Consider the following 27,747-nt stretch of genomic DNA (forward strand, 5'->3'; position numbering starts at 1 on the left):
AATGACCTCCCAGTCACTCCTATGGGTCACTGAACTCTGAATTCTAGCTTGCACTTAAATCTGCATGGATTAGACTCATCAAAAACTAAATCTAACATCAGCTATTCCATCTCTGGATGATACCTGGATCTTGGCATCATCCTGTACTTTTTTACTTAAAAAAACTTTAATTACTTCTTCTTAATTACATCTAAGAAATATTGTACATCAGCGCTAACTCTGACAAGCTTTTATTCTTCCAGCCCTCTCCTTGCATACATCTTATGTATTTGTCTAAATACATTAAACTATGTACATGATACACAGGTATCTCAGAGGAAAGAGTTTTTTCTGCCTATCAAGGTTAGGCTTCACAAAGAATGTCGATGTAGTATGTAACTCAGACACTGGAAGATTACAAGTTTGTTAGTTCCACAGAAGGCAAAAGGGAATTCTATGAAGATAACATTATGCTCAATCATATAAAGGTATAAAATATTATGTATGCTAGGAATTGCAAATGGTTCATTGCTAGATAGGAAGATAAAGTGAGAGATGGCAGAATCTTAAGGTAGAAATAGCGAGGAAAATTTATACTAGGTAAGTATTATTTCTTTTCTATATAAGGGCTACTAGAATAGTATATTTGGAAAAATAATTTACATTATCAATCAATGAATCAATTCAATAATAGATATTTTAATAAGATCTGTAATTTCCATTAATTTAGACAGGTGTATATTATAGTGACATATAGGAACATGGCCTTATCTACTGTATTTTGTCAGCTCATAGGCTGGGTAGTTTAAAAACAAAAATTTATTTTCTCACAGTCTGGAGGCTGGGAAGTCCAAGATCAAGGTTTTGGCAGGATTTGGCTCCTGGTGAGAATCCTCTTCCTGGCTTGTAAATCGATAAAGTTTATGTGGCCTTTCCTCTGAGCATGCACCGAGAGAGCAAAAGCCAACTCTCTGGTGTCTCTTCTTATAAGGACACTAATCCTATGGGATCAGGGCCCAGCCTTATTATCCTATTTAACCTTAATTATTTACTCTAAGTCACATTGAAGGTTAGGGATTCACATATGGATTTTGGAGAGACACAAACATTCAGTCCATGACATCTCATTCCAACCCCTAATTCATGTCTTTCTCTCAAGCAAAAGACATTCATTCCATCCTGACAGCCTCAAAAGTCTTAACTTATTCCTGCAACAACTCTGAAGTCTAAGGTCCAAAGTATCATCTAAGTATCATCTAGATCAGATAAGGGTGAGACTCCAACTATGATTTAACCTGAGGCAAATTCTCTTTCAGCTGTGAACCTGTGAAACCAGGCAAGTTATGTGCTTCCAAGATACAATGATGAGACAGGAATAGGGTAGACATTCTCATTCCAAAAGGGAAAACTTAGAAGAAAAAAGGGGTGATAGATCCCAATCAAGTTGAAAACCTAGCAAGACAAATTCCATTAGATCTTAAGGCTCGAGAATATTTCTCTGGCTTGATGTTCTGCTCTCCAGACCCACTGGGGTGCCACATCACCCCTTTGGATGTAGAGCAGCTCTGCCTTGCTAACACTGGGCCAAGGCCTTTCCCCTGAGGCACTGGAATCTGGTCCCACTCTTCAAAATGGAGGAAACAGCCTTGTCCCCTGGACCTGGTAGAAGTGGTAGAGGTGGCAGCCCTGAGATCTTGTAATCACCTTTGGGGTCATTCTTCCTTTGTCTTGAAAGCTAAAGCATGTTTAAAGCTGAATAGCTCTATGGTCTCGTCCAGTAGAATCAAAGCAGCTGACAACCTTTCCTTTGAGCATGCACGTGGAGTGTGAGCTCTGTCATCTCTCTTTTAGAAGGACACTAATCCTAGCAGATCAGGCTCCACCCTTAGGTCCTCATTTATCTTCATTTCCTCACTCTAAACACAGCCAGTCTGGAGGTGGGGGTTTCAACATTTGGATTTTGGGGGGTATACAACCATTCAGTCCGTACATCTATCTATATGTAAGCTACTGAAATAGTGAAGACAATTATTCTACAAAAATAATCAGCCACTTAATTGGATACATCAGCCAATCCTATCAAATACTAAACCTGATTCTTTATAGGTTCTATACTAAATAGAAAGTATACTTTTTATTGTTTATGATCAAAGCATATAGAGTTGATTTTCAAATTTCTTGCATTCTTTTTTGCACAGTCTGTTGAATTCTGAATGCTTTTATCTTTTTATACTCAAAATTTTTCCTTAGCAGATGTCCACGACAGATTGTATAAAATGAGACCATTGATAGGTGCAATGCTATTGAGCAGAGGAGTGCTGTTCTTCCTAAAGAATTTGCCAGACCAGACAGCAGCTGAACAAGTCCTTTATGAACAGTTTAAACCTCTCAAGTGCTCAGCAATGCTAACAGTCTTAGAACTTACAGCATATAGTCTCACAAATCACTGAAGTTTTATAAAATGCCAGAAGAGTTTATTTCTCTCTTTGTACCAGAATCATTTAATTCTAAATCAGACACATGGCATCACTATTGCATTATTCCCTTCATCTCACAGATTTAACCATGGAGTGCTGTGGGCTCTTCAACTTGTGTTTATTTCTCTTTATAAATTCACAAAATTTACTTGAAATGAATGAAAAATTCTGTTGTCTACTATAGTCTGGTCATTCTGTCTTGCAAGCCAAGCACAGCATTTAATGTCAAATGCAGAGTCTTAATTGGCGCTCAGTGTAGCTTCAACGTCAGCTGTCTAGTTTATCCAGATGGAGCTGGTTTCACCCAATGTATCATTTTTATATTAAATGAACCATTTCACCGTTAAGTGCCAAAGGAAAATGAATTTGTTTTTATTCCCTTGTGAATGAATTCAAGCTCTCCATGATGTACTAAAAAAAAAAGTGTGTAGAAAAATTGGGGGGTATAGCTGATTCACTTTGTTATAAAGCAGAAACTAACACACCATTGTAAAGCAATTATACTCCAATAAAGATGTTAAAAAAAAAAAAAAAAAAGAAAGAAAAACTGGGGGGTGGGTCAGGCAAGATATCCACTTTTGGAGAATATCTATTCTGTCATCACAGAATATTTAATTTCTTACTTTTCTTTTTTTTGCTATTTTTGTTTATCTAGTACAGTAACTTCCCTGAAATTGACCATAAACATCAAGGATTTTTAGTCAAATTAAACTAACTGGGGGCTTCCCTGGTGGCGCAGTTGTTAAGAATCCCCCTGCCAATCCAGGGACAGTGGTTCGAGCCCTGGTCCGGGAAGATCCCACGTGCCGCGGAGCAACTAAGCCCGTGCACCACAACTACTGAGCCTGCGCTCTAGAGCCCGCAAGCCACAACTACTGAGCCTGGGTGTCACAGCTACTGAACCCCACATGCCTAGACCCCGTGCTCTGCAACAAGAGAAGCCACCGCAATGAGAAGCCCGTGCACCGCAACGAAGAATAGCCCCTGCTCGCCGCAACTAGAGAAAGCCAGCACGCAGCAACGAAGACCCAATGCAGCCAAAAATAAATTAATTAATTTTAAAAATAATAAATAACATAAAATAATTGAGGACAATTTCTCCTCCCTCCGGGAGATAAATCTTGTGTTCACGAAGTCTCTCCCCTGGTGCTCCTTGGTAAAGGAAGGGTGGGGATTCTGGAGTTCAGAAGTGTGGGTTGATGATTAATGATCATCCAGGAAGTACTTCTAATTGCTGCTAATGAGCCCTCCATGCCTCTTTCTGAGCACCTTAATTACGGCACCGTCATCTTTACACTTGCCTCCACCATTAAATAAAGCTCCTCAGGGTGAGAGTATTCTTATACATCTTTACATTCCTAGGTAGGACCTAGGACATTCATTAGTACACAGGGAAAAGCAAACATATTTAAAGAAGTTGTATTTAACAGCACTGTCTTCCAAGTCAAACAGATCTGGTTTTGAGGCATGGCTTTAAACACTGGATACCTAGGCAAATGTACTAAAAAAAACAGTCAACATGTTGTTTTAGTTCCTACATGATTCCCCTTCTTTCTGTTGTGGAACCCTGAGTTTTCCCCTTCTTCGGAAGAAAGAGGATGTAGGTCAGGTGGTCTGACCCCATCCCAATTTGGAAAGATGATCACAGGACCCAGGCTAAATAACCTCTGCTTGTCTTCAAGACAGGTACATCATCCATCAGACTTTTTCAGGTAAGCCTGGAGCTTGTTAAAACTATGGGGGAAGAGAGAGCCTCTTGTCAAATGACCAAACTAAAACAACTTAGTAACAAGTTTGCTGTCCTTTATTCCAGGGAAAACAATCCATGGACTGGGGCAGTACAGTGCCGTACAAGCAGTAGAACTCGGCTCCCAAGAGATTAGGGGCAAGAGTGAGTGTTACAGAGAGTTAGAAAAGGCAATGTGGAAACGGCATGACTGGCCAGGAGTTTGGGGATTTTCCTGTAAGACTAGCAGGTCCTGTTTTCTATAGCAAGGGAAGGGAGCTAAGCTAAGTTGGAAGATTGTGACTGGTGTACGGTATGATTCCTTGACAGGTGTTTCCCATTAGCGAAGGCTGACTTGGGTTTAGAGTTGTGATGCGGGCCAGGCCACTGGGGCAGTCTCCATTTTGTGGGTCACAAGTTAAGAATTAACTTTACCACTCTTTTCAGCTAGGAGTTAGCAGAAGGGGTGAGGCGGAGCCAGGGTAAACAGCTGTCTTCCCGAGGAAATGATATGGAGAGAACACAGGTCTTGCTACCATTATTTGAACCCCATGAATACAGACCTTTCCTGGATCTCTCTCTAGAATTTTCAGCTATGCAAGTCAATAAAATCCCTTAAAAAAAAAAAAAAAAAAAAAGCACCTTGATTAGATCTGATACTTGTAATTGAAAGGATCCTAATTCAAGTTTTTTAAATTCTTGAAGATGCAATGTTTATATGTACCAAAAAGGGATAATACAAAGCTTACAATTGGAGTAAGGGGTCTTAATAATATAAAATTATACATTATATTGATAAATGTAAACATAATAGCCAAGACTTTTAGAGCTCTGTTTTCCAGACACCGTTTGAAATGCTTTACACATATTAATGCATTAATCCCCCTAACTCTTTGGGTTAGGTATTTTGCAGATGAAGAAATTAAGGCAAAGAAATTAAGGCACAGAATTTAAGGAACTTGTTTACAGCAATAGAGCTCTTAAATGGTAATGGTGGGGATTCAAGCCTACAAATCTGGTTCCAGAGTCTATGCTCTTAATCACTGTGCTACACTGTCCCAGATTAATGTTTATAAAGCCTAGTGCTTGTCACAGAGTCAGGGTTCTGCAGGCTTATCATTGTCCCTATTTTGTAGGTGTCCACTGAATACTTTGTTTCTACAGCAACTGTTGTACCTTCCCACAGCTGATGTTATTTTAAAGCAACGCAATGCTTCTCACATTGGAGCCTGCATCCAAATCACCTGCAATGCTTGTTGATGCTCTGACTGCTGAACCCACCCCCAGAGCTTCTGATTCCAAGTAATTAGCAGTTCTGACCGGTGTCTGGTGATGCTGTGGCAGCTGACCCACCCACCACCACCTATACCCTCTGAGAACCACTGCTGCAAAATTACCTTGCAAAGACTTCTGTGTTGATTGTTCCCAAGCAAAAGGAAGGATGCAGGGAGATATCTCATTTCACAACTGCAGCGGACATATTTTACTGTTTCTATGATTTGAGGGACTTAAGCAGGTTCCTGAAGTCTCCTAAGTAACTGAATTCCTAAAATTTCACAGGGAGCTCCATCAAGTGCGTGTGTCTAAAATACTGAAAGTGAGATCAGGGTCCATGCAGAAAAAAGGACTCATTTTGTTCAACAGCAAGTGAAGTTTGTTTGTTGTTTTTTGTTTTTTTGTTTAATGTGGGACTCCTTTTTTTTAAAGGCTCATTTTTCCCCACTAGAGTGTTCCTCTGGAAACAGTATAACTCACCTGACTCATATAATCTAGATAAGGATGTCTTAAACTCCCATACCATATGCTAAGAACAAATTCTTATTCTGAATTTTAGCAAGTTTATAAGGGCTTACATCTGTATTTCATTTCATGTTTGTGCTTTCTGAATTCCTCAATTCTACTTTATATCCTCCAACTTCATTTTGGCTTTAACCCAAATGTGGGACTCAGTCTGTTTTCCTGAGATTGACCAAAACCAAACAGAAACAGTCACACAAATGTATGTATGGACCTGACCGAAGTTTTAGAGAGATGGAGGAAGTTTTGCATTTTAACCAAAGAACCAGTTTGTTTACCAATTCATCACTGACTATCTGACCCTCTCCACTAGGATGAAATCAAAGTTCTTTGTGCACTCTCGTTACTTAACCAATTTTTATTTTCTTTTCTCCAGCTCTGAGACACAAGCGAGCAGATTATGAGAATGAAGAAGGATAGAGAAGCTTGAATAGGGACTTCCCTGGTGGCGCAGTGGTAAAGAATCCACCTGCCAAGGCAGGGGACACGGGTTCGAGCCCTGGTCCGGGAAGATCCCACATGCCGCAGAGCAACTACGTGGCCCAGAAGCCACAACTACTGAAGCCCATGCGCCTAGAGCCCGTGCTCCGCCACAAGAGAAGCCACCGCAGTGAGAAGCCTGAGCACCACAACGAAGAGTAGCCCCCGCGTGCAGCAACTAGAGGAAGCCTGCGCACAGCAACAAAGAGCCAACGCAGCCAAAAATAAATAAATAAAATAAATTTTTAAAAATTAAAAAGAAAAAAGCTGGAATAATGGCAAATTATTCTCATTCTCTTATGCAGCTTTTGGTACCCCTTGCATCAGCTCCGGCCTCAGTGTTCTCTACAGACTATAAATGCTTTGAAATTCTTGTATTGATCAGATAATGCCCCTCAGGGTAGGTACCACCCTGTCCTGCTCAGACTTGTTGGAACGTGGAGAATAATGTATTTTGTTCTTCCAGTTACATGTATGATTTTAAATTACTGGGATGAGATGGAGAAAGCAACTAATATTGCCTTTCCCACTAACCCCTGACACTAAAACTCCTATAATGGGAACTTCGACTTTAATTTCCGAATAATAGGTATTACTAATGGCAAATCAGCTTAAATTCATACAAAGATATAAGTGACTACACCTGTATGCCCAGACTTTACAATGCTATGACTGAAAAAATCTAGTCACATAAATAACCCCATATCCCTGTTTTAGCTCAAACCTGCACCCTAGGACCTCCCATTCTCCCTGCAAAATTCGTGAGTCTTCCCAAGAGCAAAAATAACGTACATGCCAAGACAGAGCACCTTCTGAGAACTCTCACATGCTTCCTGCTGTCCCACATATGTCCCAAAGATTCAGTTCTCCCAGGACGTAAGGGAAATAAAGGGAGTCCATGTAGAAGAAGGTAGGTTTGCCTCTCATTAAACACTAAGCCAACTGTTATCACCTGAGCACCAAAGTAACAACAACACTGGTCTCAAAAAGCCTCTCGTGAAAACAACAGCCATATCTTCTGCCCTAATACTTCTTTACCTTACACAGTGATTCCCGATGGGAACAGTGAAGAAATGACACATTAGTCTAGGAAACTTTGCAAGCTGGGCCGACTCATCTCCTTACCCAGAGCACTCTGCTAACTGAGAAGCTTCTGTGGGTACTGTTACATCCCTCAGGAGTGCATGAATGGAAAACAAAAACACAGACTCCTTCCCAAGACAGTACTTCTCACACCTGGCTACACATTAAATTCACCTGAAGAGGTTTTAAAACGATACAAATGCCCTGAAGACACGACCAATTAAATAAGAATATCTGGAAGTAGGATTGGGTTTGAGATTTTGTTGTTGGCTTTTTAAAATTCTCTTAGCTTCTGTATTAGTCATCTCAGGAGCCATAACAAAATACCGTAAACAAGGTGGCTTAAACAACAGAAATTTAGTTTCTTACCATTCTGGAGATTGGGAAGTCCAAGATAAATGTGCTAGCAAGGCAAGTTTCATTCAGAGGTCTCACCCCTCGGCTTGTAAGTTGCTGCCATCTTGCTTTGTGCTCACATGACCTCTGCACAATGTGCGCATGGCAGATGGAGAAGTAAGCGCTCTGGTGTCTCTTTTTATAAGGGCACCAATCCCATTATGCGGGCCCTGCCTTATGACCTCATCGAGCTCTAATTACCTCCCAAAGGCCCAGCTCCCAATACCATCACATCGGGAGGGAAAGCGTCAACGTATCACCGGGGGGGGGGGGGGGGGGGACACATATTCAGGTCATCACAGCTTCCCAGGTGATTCCAGTATGCTGCCAGAAGAAAATGACTCTTGTAGGGACTACAAACCAACTATTAAATTGTTTTGTTGTTTTGTTTTTAACTCTCCTTTGGCCCCTCAAAACATGCAGTACAAAGATTTGCTGGAGGAAGGTACTTCATAAATATTTGCTAAATAAATGAGTTGGGCCACATAAAGCAGAGGCCTTACAATATTCTTGGCATGCCTTTACTACTTAATGAGGATCGCTGGAATAGAATTTTGAATCTTACTCTGGGTTGCTCTACTTGCACTTCCTAATTTCCAAAAAGATAAGGTTACATTACTATGACCATAAACAGAAATATCAAACAAAATTATCGACCTTATAGAAGGCAAATTTAATTAGTGTTTGCAAAAATCATGCCAGTTACATGCATGTCAACAGTGACATGATTTACAGATTAGTGAAAAAATAAATTTCAAAATCATGCTCTCATCCTTGAGTGGTCTAAGAAATACCACATAAATACCATATAGACCACAGTTGTTACATCAAAACAGAGGAAAAGAGAGTATCCATTCAATTATTTCTCAAATAAGGATTTTGGGGGTATATACACAAACTAGAGTTGGCTTCTAGTATATGAAAGAGTTTCTTGAACTGTTTCTCAACACCACATATTGAGTGATACTATACTTTAAGTCATGTCCATTAAATAACTAGGGATGGAGTAGTGTGTCTCTCAGTCATAGAGGGGAGGCTCATAAGATGTTAGTTATTCTTTCCTGACCCTAGCACTGTTGTGATGAAGAAATGACAGCAAGATTCAGGTACGTTATGGACCCAGTATTTGGGTTCCTGGTTTCAAACACTTTCTGCTGCAAAATATTACCTTCCTCCAATTAAAAAAAAAACAGAAAACTATTAAAAACTTTGGATATGAATTTAAGCATTATTTTTAGCTTCCTAAAAATTAAAATTTTGTTTTAATAAACTCTTCCTACTACTGAATGCCACTATAAAGAATCATCTGCCAGTGTTCACACGTTCAGAAGAATGTATTAACATTTATTACCACAAATGTCCTCATTAATATTTTATAGAATGGCTGGCAGAGAAAGTGACATTAAATCTCTGAGAGACTGCTGTCTTGTTTATTTTACGCCTTTACTTGAATTTTGTAGTAGCAGTAGAGGATCAAAGTTTGTAGGTGATTCCATTGAATTTTAGACAATAGAGTACAGTCACTTTTTAATTTATCCATTGTTACCTTCCCCTTTCTAAGTATAAAATATGTTAATCAGTAAGGAGATAAAATATTTGGGTTTCAACAAAAATAGACAAATGATTATTAATCTTTTAAAAGAACACTTGCACATGGATCTGCTCTATATTAGCCATGCTGGCACTATGGAAGTGTGGCAAAACTTCTTCCCCACTACATGTCTTTACTATAGAGCAGCACTTTCTAACAGAATGTTCTGTGATGATAAAAATGTCCTATACCTGCTGCACAAAGGACTGTGGTAGCCACTAGGCACATACACCTTTGCGCACTTGAAACCTGCCTACTGAGACCATGGAACTAAATTTTAAATTTTATTTAACTATTTGCAGCAACATGGATGGACCTAGAGATGGTCATACTAAGTGAAGTAAGTCAGACAGAGAAAGACGAGTATCATATGATATCGCTTATATGTGGAATCCAAAAAAAAAAAAAAAAAAGGTACAAATGAACTTATTTACAAAACAGAAACAGACTCACAGACTTAGAAAACAAACTTAGGGTTACAAAGGGGAAAGGTGGTGGGGAGGGATAAATTAGGAATTTGGAATTAACGTATACACACTACTATATATAAGATAAATAACCAACAAGGACCTACTATATAGCACAGGGAACTCTGCTCAATATTCTGTAATAACCTAAATGGGAAAAGAATTTGAAAAAGAATAGATATATGTATATGTATAACTGAATCAATTTATCGTACATCTAAAACTAACACAACATTTTAAGTCAACTATAGTCCAATATAAAAAAATTAATTTAAATTTACGTTTAAATAATCACATGTGGCTTATGGCTATAAAATTGGACAGAGTGGCTATAGAAGTTAAAAAACTAAGAACTCATTTTCTCTGTATCCCTTTGCAGTTGACTGTGGCCGTGTGTCACAGTTATGATCGATGAGACTGTACCTCAGAGTGTAGTCATGAGAGCAGAACCACTTGATATATAATAACAATAATGATAATGATATGATAATAATAATAAGATGATGGTGACAATAATGGATACACAATTCTTGGAAGGGCTGAGTGTCCTAATTTATCAGTTAGGAATGTATTCTGTAGCAAAAAACAGCTTTCAGAAAATCTATAAAGGATGGCATTATTATCAATGGAATAGATCCACCCAGCCCCAGTGAAAAAATGACAAAATGACGATGATTCCTTATGAATCCCAAATAGGGAGAATTCAAATAATGAAGAGATGAGTCTTCCATTTCCAGAAACCTTTTCAATGACAACTTTCCATTTCTATTTTGGACTTGCTCACTATTGTGTTTTTGTTGTTGTTGTTGTTATTTCTCTTGCTGCTATTATCTTTCTCCCTGAAACACTACCTTAGTGCACCATCACTGGCAACATTTCAAAAAGAAGTAAACATCTATTGATATTCAATAAGTGAATTCTCCAGATTACTCTACTATAGGATCATAATCTTTCAAAGTAATAACTTCAATATTACAAAAGTTGAATGTTGGCTCATTAGAAGCACATATATTCTTTGAGTTTGCTCTGAGAAATAAGACATTCAGACACAGATGAACATCTGTAAGTAATGTTGCAAGGGCATTAAGTCTTCTAAAGAGGCAATAAGTAGGGACAGTCAATGATCAAGTTGATAATTTAGGACATTGTCATTTTCCTGATTAGAATTGTTTGATGGGGGTGTCCCTGGTGGCGCAGTTGTTGAGAATCCGCGTGCCAACGCAGGGAACGTGGGTTCAAGCCCTGGTCCGGGAAAATCCCACATGCCATGGAGCAACTAAGCCCGTGTGCTACAACTACTGAGCCTGAGCTCTAGAACCCACGAGACACAATTACTGAGCCCATGTGCTACAACTACTGAAGCCCATGCACCTAGAGCCTGTGCTCTGCAACAAGAGAAGCCACCACAATGAGAAGCCCGCGCACCGCAATGAAGAGTAACCCCCGCTCGCCGCAACTAAAGAAAGCCCGCGTGCAGCAACGAAGACCCAATGCAGGTAAAAATAAAATAAATAAATTTTTTAAAAAATTATTTAAAAAAATGTTTGATGGTTTCCCTTTGACTAAAAAGATAAATCCCAAATTTCAGAACATGGGCATCAATATGTCTTTAAACTATCTGTGGCATCCGCCTTTCCTGTTTTGACACATTGCATGCTCCATTCCCTCCCAACTCTTCACCGTTAAAGGAAAATGTCCCATGCTCCCATGCTTCTCTGTCTTATACTTCCTTTAGCTTGATTCTTTTTCTGCCTTTCTGTTCAGGGTTTCAACTCAAAGAGGCTCTTCCCTGTCCCCTATCTGTAGCTGCCTCCATCACAATGTGTTATGTTTAATACCATTTTTTCCCTTCTCTACCACTGAAATCTATATTCTAAAACAGCATGGAGAGTTTTGCTAATCTCTTTATCCGTAACATAATGTCTGGCATGTGATATATGTTCAAGAAATGTTGGATAAATTATTTTATCAATTACCTTAGGCCAGGACAGGCTGCAGTTAAAAACAGAAACAAAAAACTTAGGACTCATTCCTTCTGGACAACCAAGGCTTATTCCTATTTCAAGTTATATGTCTATCACAGGCTGTGGTTCTGCTCCATGTCATCTTCATTCTGAGGGAACAGGTCCTAGGCTGAAGGAACAGCCCCTATCTGAGACATTGCTGGTTTCAGGAGAGAGCCAGGGTAGAGGTAGTAGACCATCACAATGGTTCTTAAAGCCTCTTCTTGAAAGTGGTTACTTTCACTCACAATTTATTGGCCAAAGCAAGCCATACAGGAAATTCATGGGATGAAAATATAAAATCTTTTTATAGGGAAGGAAAAAATATTTTTAATCATAATACAGTTTAATATAATCATCCATAATAACCCCAAATTGTTAATCAATTAACAGATATCAGGCATAGCGCTAAGTACTTTATATTATTCCTGTTAGAAGAAACTTGAAACCCCCTAGAGGTCAAGCAATTTGTCAAGCCATACAGCTAGCAAATGGCAGAGCCTAGTGGTAAAGATAGTTTAATTTGAAGATTAAACATTTGAGTCTTCATATTGCTTCCCCATAAAAGATGAATAAATAAATATAAGTCTCAAGAAAAGGAGCAGAAGAGGAGCATCAGGCTGCTTATCTAAACCATGGTTTTTATGACTAACGAGATGATAAAGTACAGGTTCTGATACAGGTTTTCACACATCTTTATCTAGGGCAGTGGGTCTCAGCCAGGGCTAATTTTGTCACTATTTGCAAGGAGCCGGGGGTTGCTACTGCCACCCAGTGGGTAGAGACTGGAGAATCTGGAAAACATCCTGCAATATACAGAACAGCCTCACAACCAAAAACCATCTGGCCCAAAATGTCAACAGTGCCAAGGATGAGGAACTTTGGTCTAGGGTACAGATAAAAATATAGGTTGCCTTGAAATATGAAAAGCTTTATTCTTCAAGTAAATAATGATGGGAAGTCATTTTTACCCTGATGAGAAGCATATTATTAATTTTTACTTCTTATCAATTTAAATAACCCCTGAATTTTTGTGTTCACATTTTTCTAAAAATTATTCACAATTGATTTAAAAGCAATTCAAGCTCTATACAAGTTCAGAAGGAAGAGGTCATTCAGCAGGAAGGTGACATTTGCAGGAGAGGCTTTGAGTACCACAGGATGTGGTCGCCAGTCAAGGAGCTGAAGAGGCAGAGCTGCTGAGAGCTCAGTTGGCTCTTGGAATCAAATCACTTTGGATATACTCTCGCGACATTTTCCCTCTCCCACATCTCACAAATTGCACTTCATGTTAATTGGCTAATGGCTCAAGTGTTTTAGTAATGAAAATTCAAGTAAATAATCAGTATCATTAATGTCTATTTGGCCTCCTCTTAAATTTGCATAGTATATAGACAGTATTATTTCCTTATTACATTAAACTCAGTTTTTTATTCTTGATGTATCCCTTGAATATTTCTAAAATTTTTCATATTACCACAAAGCTTAAAAGAGTGTTTTCCAAGGTATTTTATGACATATCTAGGCCTTATTAATATCTCCACTGATCAATTTATGTTCTGAACTTTTATTCACTTTTCTGAATGACATCAATGAGTTAAGGTGTTTCATCGTATAATGACAAAATTAAATAAGTACAAGTTTTAATATAAATGGTGCCTCAAGCATTTTTACAAGGTGACAGGAGTTGTTGAAGAATCAGTCAATAATGAATCAATGTTGAAAATCCTTTCCTGGCATTTTGTTCACATAAACAAAGTTGATCTGTTTACGCAGGGCAACCATAGTGCGGCTTTGAGAAAATACACTAGTACAAGGGTTGTCAAGCTTTTTCTATAAAGGACGGATTTTTAGGCTTTTCAGGCGATATGAAGCTACTCAGCTCAGTCTTTGTAGCACAGAAGCATTCACAGATACTATGTAAACAAATGGCAGTGTCTGTGTTCCCATCAAATTTATTTATAACAACAAAAAAACCTGTCTGGTAGAAATTGCTCTGCAATTGACTCTGTCAAGTATTTTTGTGCATCTAATACTGTAGGGTTGTGGAAAAAGCATGGGCTTTAGGGTCAGACATATATAGTTTGAATCTCAGCTTTGCCACTTGTTAGTTATGTGACTTTGCACAAGATACATGACCTTTTTGAAGTTTATTTTTACCATCTGCAACACTGGATAATTAATACCTGCATAGAAGTATGATGGCTAGGAATAAATTAAGCAATTCAATGAGATAGCAAATACAGGCGTTCAGGGAAAGTCAGGTGTACCACACCTTCTCTCACTTCTCGGGAGTCATAATCCTAAAATGAATGAAATAACTAAACACACAAACAAACAAATAAAAATGTTTCAAGGCAAAGTCACTCAATAAAATGTACCTATTCTTACTGAAAATACTTAAGGTAGTATGATAGAGGGAAAAAAATGTCAGGGCCATGAAGCAGAAAAGAGAATTTTTTATATAGACCTAAACACCTAGGAGAATTAGATTGATGGTAATTGTGGCATATCAAAATTTCAAGTACAATACAAAATGTATCATTCAATAAGTGGTGTGAAAATGACTGCAAATTGGAACAAACAATCAAACAAGATAAGTTTCCAGTAGCACAAAGGAGTAAGCATTTTAAAAAATGAGGCCATAAATAAAAGTGAGGAAAATGTGAGTGAAGCTAGTCACAATATGGGAATATAAAACGGCTTTTGAGTAGCTGTTAATTAAAAGATTGAAAAAATTGATCTTATAAAATTAACAAGAAAACTTCTGGATGATAATAAATTTCAAAATCAAAATTGAAAAATTAATAACTTGAAAAACATTTTTATGCAAATAACAAAATGGTAATTTTCTTAATTTACAAAAAGCTTATGCAAATCAATAAGAAAAAAATGAACAAACCAATTTCTTGAAAGAGCAAGGCATTTTTAAAAAAATACAAATGACAATAAATGGCATGTAAATGATGCTCAATCTCAGTAACAGTGGTAACAATGGAAAAATGTAAATTATGAAAAAAGTATATAATTCTCCTATTAAACTGTCAAAAATTAAAATACTTTGATTTTTCCAGTGCTGGCCAGGGTGTGGATAAATGGGCTGTCTCATACTTTGTTGTTGGGAATGTAAATGTTGCTCCATTCTGTCTGGAGGACAATTTCACAACATCTATCAAAATTTAAAATATTTATACCTTTTGCTCACTTCTTGAAATTTAATCTATCAATAGCCTTACAAAAGCCTGTCAAAATTTATGTACAAGCATACTCAGTGCAGAAATTTTCATAAGAGCAAAATGTTAAAAACAACCAAAATGCTGTTCATCAAAAGGGGACAGGTTAATACATTACAATGTATGAATATGATGGTATACTCTACCATAATGATAAATAATAAAATATTGATATACATGCTAGTGTGAACAGATCTCTAAGATCTATGTTAATGGAAAAAAGAAAAATATAGAATAATATAAGATCCTTTTTGTGAAAGTAAATTTAAAACTAGCTACATGTATGTGAATAAATGTATATTTTGGTGAGGGAAAGGAATCATAAGAAACTGTTAATAGTGGGTGTTTTGAGGAGAGGAACTAGTGGTAAGCATTTTGCAATTTCCTGGAAAATATAAATTTTCTAACTTTATGTAATACTTTACATTATTGTCATAGGAGTCAAGAGGGTAAGTATATGGTACTTGAAAGTTACTGAGAGTAGATCTTAAGCATTCTCACCACCAAAAAAAAAAAATGTTAACTATGTGAGGTGCAGGATGTGTTCATTATCTTGACCTTGGTAATCATTCCACAATGTATATTAAATCACCACATTGTATACTTCAAATATATATACTTTCATTTGTCATTTATCCCCAATTGTTACTCAATAATAAAAAGGAAAATGGTAAGAATTGGGGCTATTTTATATATTATTCTGTATTTTGAAAAAAAAATCAATATTTTGAATATGAATATAGACACACACATACATGTTATTCTTCTTCTTATTATTATTTTTGACTGTGTTGGGTCTTCATTGCTGTGCGCAGGCTTTCTCTAGTTGCAGCAAGTGGGGGCTACTGTTTGTTGCTGTACGCAGGCTTCTCATTGTGGTGGCTTCTCTTGCTGCGGAGCACAGGCTCTAGGCGCACGGGCTTCAGTACTTGCAGCATGTGGGCTCAGTAGTTGTGGCACGCAGGCCCTAGAGCATGGGGTTTCAGTAGTTGAGGTGCATGGGCTCAGTTGTTGTGGCGTGTGGGCTCTATGGCACGTGGGCTCAGTAGTTGTGGCTCGCAGGCTCTAGAGCGCAGGCTCAGTAGTTGTGGCACACGGGTTTAGTTGCTCCAAGGCATGTGGGATCTTCCCAGACCGGGGATTGAACCATGTCCCCTGCACTGGCAGGCGGATTCTTAACCACCGCACCACCAGGGAAGGCCCCATACATGTTTTTAAAGGTTAAGCTAGTCTCAAGAAAAGTGTTTCCAATGAAAGTATGTGGTTTGTATCAGAGTATGTTAAATATAAAGTAGATGAAGAGAGAACAAGATGCTAAAATACAGGCAAATGATCATTTAACAGCTTGTGGATAAATACATCTTAGTTTCTTGGTCAGTTTTTCTGCTCTCAACAACTATGTCTTAAAATATTTATGAACTCCTAAATGTATGCTATTGAGGAATTACTAGTTCTACATTCTCTTTTCATTTTTGTTTGGTTTTGTAGGACTCTATTGAGGAAGTGTGGCCTTTTATTCTTTTCATTTACTTATTTATATTTATTCCATGTTTTCTTCCAGAAAACATTTAAGGCAAGATTTGAGTGTCTACATGGTCAACACTATAATGGTAAGGGTGGAAATAACCTTTTCATTGATGTGTACAGTGTATTTTTAACCAATAAATGGATTGGCTAGTTTAAAACGTCAGGTTGGTACTGTGAATACAGAGTCCCAAAAGATAATTCTTCATTGCTTATTGGAAATCTAACCACCTTTCATACATGTAATCAACATTGCTTTCAAAATATTTTTAAAGGCCAGTTGTATAGTTCGTAGTGATGTTGTAAGAAAATTATAGTACAGATGCACCCCTATTCACACCTTTTCTTAGTGCTGGTCCACAACTATTATATCTGTCTTAAGTCACCTTTTTTTCCACTTTCTACATCAGCTTTCCTAAAGGCCATTATATTTCTTAAAATCTGTATACTAACACTGGTTACTTTTTTTCTCAGAAAATGGACAATCTTCCATCAAGGGAACTAAAAGTGGGGGTGGGGTTAGATGAAGTCTATATGAAGTTTAAAATATTAATGAAAAATGTGACTTCAACTCAGTATGCTAAAAATATTTTTTGTAATAGAAATTATTTTCCAAGACCAAAAATTTTTGTCTAACAGTTGTATCTCATTTCCAAATTTTCTTTGATCAAGAAAACTCCTTTCATTGTTGTCCTAGAAGTTTTCATGCATGATTTCATTTTCTTTGTTGCATTTGAAAATAGAAATAGAGGGTATAAAGTTATAACCTTAAGATACATTGATGCTGTCAAACTGAAGGGCATGTAATTTATTCTTTGCATTCTTCCATGTTTCTTAGCATGTCAAGGATGAATAGTCACTTTCATTAAGCACTATGACCCAGGTATGAAAATCCAAAGATATTGCAGGGTTTCTCAAAATAGCTTAGCTCATTTAGCATCTTCTGTGCACATTTATTTTAAAGTTTAAGAAGTAGAAAACAAAGAGTTACTGAATAATGACATAATTATAGTTAATAATTATAAACAATAATAAATTATAAATAGTATTTACTAGTGCTTATATGAAAAAAAGTCAGCTTGGAATAAGGGGGACAAAATTAAATGTCTGCAGGAATGGGGCAGGTTATGCAGCCAAGTGAGTTGGGCCAGGTTGAACTCAGTAACTTGGGAGGACAGAGGGAAATAAGGTCATATTCATAATCTAAAGGGGTTATCGTTGCTCAGGAGGAGCGAATTGTTGCCTTGAAAAATGATGGGCTCAGTGGCCAGATCTGATTTTTAAAAGGGAAAACAGAAATCAGAGTTTGTATGAATTCTCCTTAATTTTAAAAGTTGCCAAATATATCAAATTTACATAAAAACAAAACTAAACCCAAACTGTGTGAGTCAGTGTCAGCTCACTGGTTACTGGGTGCCAAGTCTGGTTAGAATCTATTAAGAGGAGAAGAGTTCATCCCCACAGTATGGTTTCCATACAATACATTTGCATTAAGTTTCCAGGAATAAACATTTATTTTTAACCACATATGTAGTTAACTACATATTTTTGCAAGAACAAATGGACTCTGATCAGTGATTACTGTGTTTTCTTTACATTTAGATAAATATTTAGAAGGCTAATTAATATTTTAGTCAGTCTTATTAAATAAATTAAAAAATGATTGAGAGAATGAACAGCATATAGGGTAAGAAAGTACAGGTGAAGGAAGGCCTTATTATTTTTAAAAGCATTGATTTTGTTGTCAGGGACTTTACAACGCCATTGGAAAATGAGTATTTAAACACAAGAGTTAATTTAATATAGAAAGCAATCCATCACTGCAAATTAGTAAAATGTAATTAACTGTTAGGGTAGGCAGGTTTTCATTAGTATATCAAAGCAAGTCCATTTTTAAGGAACATAATGCTAGTAATAAATAGAAAATATAAAAGGGGAAATGATTCACAATGTTCTGTATATATAGGTACACACTTGTGATTTTATGTAGATGTGTGTTATGTATCCATGACTGACTTTTATATTCATCACCAATGTAATAAAAAAATGACATCAGGTTAATCACTCAGGCTGCAGTCATACTTCCTGGCCTCAAATGTCAGCTTTACTGTTTGCTAGCAGTGGACTTAAGCATGTTACTTGACCTAACCCTCAGTTTCCCCATATCATAGGGTTGTAGTAAGATGTAATAAGAAAAGCACTTGCAGCAGGGAATGTCACATCGTAAGCATTCAATAAATGTTAGTAATTACCATTATGAAGCATTTCTCTAAAAGGCGTATGGACTACTGATGGACTACTTCATCTCTTGATTCTCCAAAATTTTCATCTACTGAACAAATATTTTAAGTACTAGGTATTAAGGCAAGAATGAGAGAAAGATGTTGGTTCTATCCTGGAAGTGCTTAATTACTAGTAGAGGAGATAGAAATATATGCATGACCAAAACTGCCAATGTGGCTTATGTTAACAGAGAACTTTTACAAAATATTGAGGAATATATATGGACCTGGAGGGTTTAAAGAGAATTTAATACAGAGGAGATGTTTTAAGCTAAGTGAATCTTACAGGATAAGCCGAGGTTTTCAGATGAAGAAAAGGAATCCAGAGCGAAGGAGGAAGCAGCATGTGTATGTGTATTGTTATCTTTCAAGGACATGTTCACAGTAGTAGAAAACGGAAAGTAGTTTTGACTCAGTGAATTGTAGGAAGTTGAGAGGTCTGGGTCATCTTGCAAGTCATCATGGTACATTTGTAGATCAAATTAATTTGCCCACAAGATGAAATTGCAAACTTTTATATGGAGTTTCTTATGCACCAATCTCTAAGCATTTTACTTGCATTAACTTTTAATCCCCACAACTCTATGACGTTAGTACTATTATTGTCATCCCATTTTTGTGGATACGAACAGTAAACACAACTATGTTCAATGACTTGTCCAACAACACACAAACAGTAAACAGCAGAGCTGGATCCTGAGCCGCATTACCTAACTCCATGCTCACCCTTACAGTAAAATGATTCTCATAAAGTCTTACTTTCTCAATGTAAGCTTGGTGGGCTAGTTAGAAATCTTTGTGTCTTTGAAGATGGTCATTATTACATGTAAGGATATAGGAAAGAAAGTAATGGTTAGGTCATTTAAAAAAATCAATTTTATGACTTTCATTTTGGCAAAACTAGTTATTTTCTAGAATTATTTACAATTCTGCATAATTAGTTACATTTTTATGATTGACTTGCTTACTTTTTGTGCTATTTTCATGAATATCTTGATATTTCACAAAAGAAGATAGGAGATTTCAGAGACTGTACCCAAAATTAATTATATTGATGACCTTACCATTAAGATTACCAATAATATATTTCATCACAAAATACATGAAAAAATGGGGTTTACAGTCAGCAAAGTACCAACATCAGTGTTAAATATAATGAAATATTAGCAAGTGTCTATCCTTTTCCTTTCTTAATGTGAAGGACTTCACCACACAAGCAAAACCAAATACCAAAAACAATGAGGTCAATTTAGCTTCACACACTAGGCTCCACTTTTTTCTCTTTCCAGAATAAACAGTATGATGTATCACATTAGTCCTTCTCTTCTACAGCAACTTCCTTAAAAAGTTCAGTCTTAGTAATAATTTAATTTTCTTGCTGTTCTCTCCCTATTCCAGATTGCTGGGCTTTAATTTAAAAGAAAATATTACAAAAGTATGCATTTAGGAATCATTACAAATGTGTGGGCTACAGTCTCTCCTGGAGCCTCTCTCCAACTTTGCCTGGTGAGTTTAGATTTTCCTTGGTTCTTAAACGTATTCCTCACTGAAGCTATTTTCTTCCCTTATTTCTTCAAGTGCCACCATCTCTCCTCTCACCGTCAGAATTCTTGACCAAGAAAATAAGATCTTTAGGCATGAAGTTTCTCAACTTCCAATCACCTACCTACAAATTCTCATGCATCCACAGTCATCCTTGCCTCCACAGTGAAGCACTGGTCTCTGCCCCAGGGGTCCAGTGTCCATTTTCTCTGGCATGAGCAAGTTCTCTGTCCAGTTCTCCAGGCTCTGTGGTCCACCATTCACTCTGCCTTCCGTGTCGACCTGTTACACCTGGGCACAATCCCTTTGATAGTCTGCTTCTCTTCATCATCAAAGAGGTGGGTGTGAGGCAGATTTCCGTCCTCTTTTCTGCCCAGTGCATTTAGAATCTTTATCGTCACCATATAAAGGTGAATATGAGGATAAGCTATTGTGTAAGGAAAGATCAGAGTAATGAGAAGAAACTATAACATAGGAGAGGAAACTGTGTCAAATGTGACATTCCCCCCAACCCATAATTTAAAGGGAAAGCATTTAAGAAGTATAATTTTCTAAAGAAGATCCTAATTCAAATAGAAGCAATGTTTCTTCCAGAAATCTAAAATTTGGAATTGTGATGTATGCAGGCTTTGGAAGTGAGTCATTTAAATGTCAACTCTGTAAGAAATGGATCTACTTATATTTACATTTATACTAAAGGATACCTGCTCCTGTTTCTTCTTCACCCAAGGATTGACTGTACAACTTTTCTTTAGTTTCTCTGGTATTTTGTGAGTAAAGTGCCTTTTTGGTCAAAACCATCCAGTGAGTTTCTTTTGCTTACGTATGAAAGAGGCCTAAATACTAGCATGTGATATAGACATGTAGAAGAAAAATTAGGGGTCAAAAGAGAAGACAAACAATCAGTACAAGAAAAGATGATTAGTATCATTAGTCATTAGGGAAATGCAGATTAAAACTAAAAAGAAATATTACTACAGACCCACTAGAATATCAAAAAGTTTAAAAATCGGACAATACCAAGTGTTGGGTGAGAATATGGGGTAATCAGAAATCTCATATATTGCTTGTGGGAGTACAAAATTGCACAGCCACTCTGGAAGATGGTTCTGCAGTTTCTTATAAAGTTAAACATACACTTAATATGTAACTGAGCAATTTAATTCCTAACTACTTACCCAAGAGAGATGAAAGCATGTCTTACCAAAGAATTGTACACTTGTATTCAAAATCACCCCAAACTGCAAACAACTAAATGCCCATCAATAGGTGAATTCAATGAACTCCTGATGTATGTAACAATAAGATAATGTAAAATTATTATGCTGAGTGAAAGAAGCCAGATACAAAAGAAGCCAGATCCAGTGTATACATACTGTATGATTTCATTTATTTGAAAGTTTAGAAAAGGCAAATTAATCTATGCTAGAAAGCAAGTGATCATTTGGACTAGAAATCAAAGAATTAACTTCTAAAGGGCAAAAGGGAACTTTTTATGGCAATGGAAATATTCTATATCTTGATTGTGATGGTGATTACTTGACAATATATATTTGTCCAAAACTCATCAATCTGTATAATTAAAACAGGTAGATTTTACTGCATGTGAATTATACCTCAATAAAGGAAAAAACAGGTAAAGAAAAATGGGAGCACAATAAAGTTATGTCTTTGGGTTAATTGCCTAAGATGTACTTGCTGGCTTTGCATCATTTCAGCATGAAAATAATTATAAGCTTCTCTGTGGATGTCTGTGGTCATGTCTTACTACTCCCAATAACACTTAGTAAAATGCATTATACATTGTGATTATTAAACAAATACACACAAATTAGACTAATATAACTTTTTTCTTTCAACCAACTCATACAGATAGATGTCTTACCTTACGTTATATGGATAAAACTTTTTATCAAGCTATTTGTTAACCAGAATTTCTGCTTTTCAGTTGATAGTGTTGTTCTAAATACTACTAGCTCAGATACTCTAAAAGAAATTCTAAAAGGGAATAACAAATCTACCTGTTGCTCTACATTTGGGAAGGGTAATTTTGAGGATTCCACAGGTAAGTAGGGAATCCTGGTAAGTTGTATGAATTACATTTATCCATTATGTTTAGTTTTTATTAATGAGAATTTTCCTTATCAAACAAAAAATAAAGGGAAACAAGTCTAGGTTTTTCTATGAACCCCAAATATTACCACCAGAATAAGATGACCTAATAATTCTCTCAAAGGCAGTTTGAATGAAATTAGAAGCTAATGTTTTCTGAATTGCATACTTGCCAAGATAAGTAAAAAAGTTTTCTCTGATTTCTATACATATTCATTTAGAGAACATTCTTGGTTTTTTCTTGGATGAAAATCTACTTTTTCTGTAACTGAAATTGCTGAGTACAACCTGAATTATAAGACTTTGTAAATATTCTATTCAGATTTCTCAAAAGGTTTAGCTGAAATTTTACCTATGATGACAGATGGGATAAGAAAGACAGAGCAAGTCTTTGACCATATTCTGAGCAGAATGGATTTATGTTCTTGCTTTCTACCAAGGACAGAAGATACCAGGCTTCTATCATAAATCTACTTACATTTGCTGTGGAATGAGTATTACAGCCAAATGTTTGAGTGGATTTGAAAGAGTCATTCGGTTTCAAAATGGGAAAAACACAGGATGTTGGAAAAATGGTATCAGTGGTGTGCTGGCCAACGCTTAAAAGCCAACTCTCTGAAAAAAGAAAGCAAAACCAAAAAACCCAACCCTAATTTGTAGCATTTGCTGATATTCTTGATGTAAGAACTCCTATCATTTACAATTTCAAGTCACCAACATCATGTCAACTGGCTTATAAATTCCTAAAACGTCAATGCTTGTGAAAGCCATTACATGCTGAACTCAGCACACAAGTGAATTAAACACTGAAATTTATTTTTAGCAATGAGTTTCAAGCTCATCAATGACCTGATCAAAGAAGAATGACAGTTCCCCTTTTAAGTGAAAGTGGAAAATAAACTTTAGCCCTTATTGCACCAAACTGATGTTACTTTATTATTGCTTTAGCATAGAAGAAAAAAATATAATCTTTGGGAAAATGATACAAAATATCTCCTTTTTCATATCGTGGATTGTTTTGGGTGTGGTCTTCCTGCAAGTACATATTTCCTTTGAGATCTACATTTAGAAAAATAAATCATGGAATTTAGGAAGTAAATGGAAACAGTCTTTAAGGTGATTGCAGTGGTACATAACAATTTCCTGGATCAACATTATAACAGTGTGTCAAGTGATCAGAATAATTCTTATCTATAGACAAGGCCAGAAGTAAAAGGACATTAGAACACACATATCTCTCAAAATATACACAATGCGTACAAAAATTACTATTCATAATACATTTCATTTATTTATTTTTAAAATAAATTTATTTATTTTTTTATTTATTTTTGGCTGTGTTGGGTCTTCGTTGCTGTGCGCAGGCTTTCTCTAGTTGCGGCGAGTGGGGGCTACTCTTCGTTGCGGTGCGCAGGCTTCTCACTGCGGTGGCTCCTCTTGTTGCAGAGCACACGCGCTAGGCGAGCGAGCTTCAGTAGTGTGGCACGCGGGGTCAGTAGTTGTGGCGCAAAGGCTTAGTTGCTTCGCGGCATGTGGGATTTTCCCTGACCAGGGCTCAAACTCGTGTCCCCCTGCACTGGCAGGCGGATTCTTAACCACTGCGCCACCAGGGAAGCCCCATAATACTTTTTTTTTTATTATCAAATTTATCCCATAATACATTTTAAAATTCCTATAAATCAAAAGAAAAACACAAAATGCCCATTAGAGAGAAGAAATTCCAGTCATATAATCAGAAAATTCTCATGAGGTAAGTCCTATTATCATCATTTTACACATAAAGAAACTAAGTACAGAGAGGTTAAATGATCTGTCTAAGGTCACACAGCTGGTAAGTGGCAGAGCCAGGACTCAATCCAACTATGCTTTTCACCATTAATGCCCATTTGATACAGTGCCTGAACAATATCCCTTTAACGTTTATGGTTTAGGATCATCTATGCATTGGTTGTTAGCAGAAAAGGCTTGCTCAGGCTTCCTCAAGTAATTTGAGAATATTAAAAACAGGAATTGTATTTTGTGGCTAAATCTCACTGGGACCTAGAAAAAGCTACACACTCAACTTTCAGGGAAGACACAAGAATTGCTGCAGACACAACTCATTGGATGCAACACCATTCTGAATTCAATGCCACTCTGGCTTTCACATGACCTTGCTGTCCTCTCTAGAGCAAGAGTTCATTGATTTCTACAAGAGTGTTCTAGAATTGATTAGACTCCACTGCTCTTGTGTTCTTCTAAATTCCTTGCTCAAATTGTAGAAAAAGAAACTGTGATGAAGCCAGTCAATTAGCACTGTCCCTGTGTAAGCAGAGCTGTGTGCCAAGGTGTCTTCATAAAGGACACTGATTATTAAGGAGAGGGAGGGAGTAGGAGAAATTAGGGCTTCAAGCTTTGGTAACTAGAGGGATGTCAGTGTCATTCACCACAATAAAAAGTACAGGAGAATGACGGAATGATGATTTTAATGTTGGCTGACTTGAGCTTTAGTGCCTGCAAAATACATAGGAGGGGCTATTCATTAGCAAGACAAATTTAGTGATCCACAGGTCAGGAGAGTACCCTAGACAGTGACCCATCAGTGTACCTGTCATGGTTAAATCAAAGTGTCTCTTAGTCATGCAATAACTTAGTCTCAAATCCCTCCTTTGTTATTTTCATTTAAAAGCTGTGTTTCGATTAAATATTGAAATTCAATCCCAATGCATTTTGGGTGTGAAGTTTTAATTAAAAGTCAGTACACTATGGTTTTCTCATGTAAGTTTGTTGCTTGAAGGCTGCTTAGCAAATAAAGGATAAAACAGAAAATGTCTTTGAGGTAAACTCAGCAGAATCATAGATGCAGTTCCTCTAAGTATTGCCACATTGAAAATCCCTCCAGAGATAGGAAAAAAATATTCCTGTCTGCGATGCTGCACATTCCCTGAACTATAGTCTTTTGAAGCAGTCATTAACATCTGCATCCTCGGTGTATATATAGCGTTTTATGGCTCACTGTATATGACAACATTAAACATCATTAAAAAGGGTAATTAGAATACAATTGGAAAGTTCCATATATCTTTTGAAATACATCAGATGTAGTCTGTCCTTAAAACAGAAAAAGGGCACAGTAATAAAGTTAGCTTTTCTCCCTTCTAAAATATGTACATGGATAGAATAAGAAGCCTCTAGATTACTAAAAGACACAGTTAATAACTCTAAAAAAAAGTTAAAAATAGGAAATTTCAGTGCTTTATAAGATCCTTAAGTGAAAAAATGTTTTTAAGATAACTAACTAAGCAATATAGTAGAAAAATAAAGCAATACATAAATGTCTCTTTGAAGAAAACATAGGGTCAAGCAGACAAAATTTATTGCTAAAATTAGTGAAAAATTAGGGAAAAAATAAGGAAAAAATGTCCAATCTGAATGTAAAAGCATCCATATAATGACAAACTATACAAACATTATCAGATGTTTTCGAAGTGTAGTTAATAATAGAAAAATACTCACATTTTAACTTTAAGTGAAAAAATCCAAGATACCCAACTCCATAGAGAGAATGATTGAAAATCATAAAGTCAAGTATTTAATAACAATTGTCTCACTATATGTTCTCCTCCAGAACCATTAACTGGGAAGCAAATAATATTTTAAAAAATTATTTAAAATAATGAATTCATTTTCTACATGGTCTCTAGTAAATTTTCCTATCAAGTAACTATATACTGAACAGCGTAAGAGTTCTACAGGAATACTGGTATGAAATGTAAATCTTGGAGAAATGGTTATCAACTGTGACTCAACTTAATATAAAGTGATCCATCTGCTCCAGCCATGAGAGATGGAGTTTTAATTAAAGAGATCATTCTTATTTTGTTCAGGATACATGCATGCTTTAGCTTTGAGTTTAGGGAGAGCTGAACTGGTACATGTATTTTTGTTGATTATGCTCGAGTCTTGATTTCAACTGCATGCTCTAAACAACCTCCACTGAAAATTACTATACAGTTAAAGGGATGCACTACTTGTAAACAGCTTTTTACAAAATACATAAAACTGTATTATAAAACAAAAAAATTAAAGTAAAAGCATTAAAAATTCCAGGAAAAAAATTAAATATGTTTCTGATAAATAGATTGGTTATTGTGAGAAATACTTCCTAAAGTTGTTCAAATATTGACATGCTAGAGATGATTTACGAATTAACGTACTTAGAGATTGAAAGCCATGATTTCCTTTAGGAATGAATTTACATTTTGCTTCAGGGGAAAAAGATGTCTTTCACTTCTTCATCATTCAGTGTTAAGTACTTAGTCACAACCTTAGCCTCAAGATTCTATGGGGATTAACGAGCATGAACTGGAAAAGATTGACAAGGCTAAATTCAAAGATTGACAATGTCCTGACTCAATAAACAGAAACTTTTTTTTTATCACTAAATTTAAATTTGTAACCAGGACGATATTTTTATATCAATGAAATAAAATTCATATTTTATGGCAAGACAAGAAAAATTTAAACAAAATTTTCTCTGCCCCTTTGGGCCTTCTCCCTCCTCTTTTTTGTTTTTCCTCCCCTCTCCTCTTTAGTGTGTATTGTGCATCTTCCTTAACCAGACCTCCTTAGGAAATAACATTCCTTCTTCATCTTGTAAAGGGTCAAGATGACCCACTACTGCCTTTGCATCTGCAGATCTGGATTGTGTAAACTGTCAATATGTCATTTGACATATAACCCTTTGTCTCAAAAACTGTGTATAATAACTGTGTTTGACCTCAGAGCTTTCTTTTTTTTAAGTTTTCTTTTTTTTTTACTGAAGTATAGTTGACTTACAATGATTCAGGTGTACAGCAAAGTGATTCAGTTATATTTATATATATATATATAAATATAAAAATATTCTTTTTCAGATTCTTTTCCATTATAGATTATTACAAGATATTGAATAAATTTCCTTGTGCTATACAGTAGGTCCTTGTTTATTTATTTTATATATATTAGTGTCTATCTGTTAATCCCAAATTCTGAATTTATCCCTCCCACCCTTTTCCCTTTGGTAACCGTAAGTTT

At 36.4% G+C, this 27,747-nt stretch overlaps 2 long non-coding RNA genes across 3 annotated transcripts in view; one reads left to right on the forward strand and one right to left on the reverse strand.

Annotated features, from left to right (window-relative positions):
* LOC309632177 overlaps positions 1 to 8,188 on the forward strand; it is a 159,253-nt gene extending 151,065 nt beyond the window's left edge. Inside the window, exon 4 of the long non-coding RNA XR_014246771.1 lies at positions 6,356 to 8,188. This is a non-coding gene — a long non-coding RNA (uncharacterized lncRNA). The remainder of the gene's footprint in view (positions 1 to 6,355) is intronic.
* A 13,761-nt stretch (positions 8,189 to 21,949) lies between these two features.
* The window catches only part of LOC309632173, a 53,488-nt gene continuing 47,690 nt past the window's right edge, over positions 21,950 to 27,747 (reverse strand). For both annotated transcript variants that reach the window (XR_014246766.1, XR_014246767.1), the window contains one exon: positions 21,950 to 24,364. This is a non-coding gene — a long non-coding RNA (uncharacterized lncRNA). The remainder of the gene's footprint in view (positions 24,365 to 27,747) is intronic.

The sequence above is a fragment of the Balaenoptera borealis genome (assembly GCF_965194805.1).
Source record: "Balaenoptera borealis genome assembly, chromosome: 7".
NCBI classification, from domain to species: domain Eukaryota; kingdom Metazoa; phylum Chordata; class Mammalia; order Artiodactyla; family Balaenopteridae; genus Balaenoptera; species Balaenoptera borealis.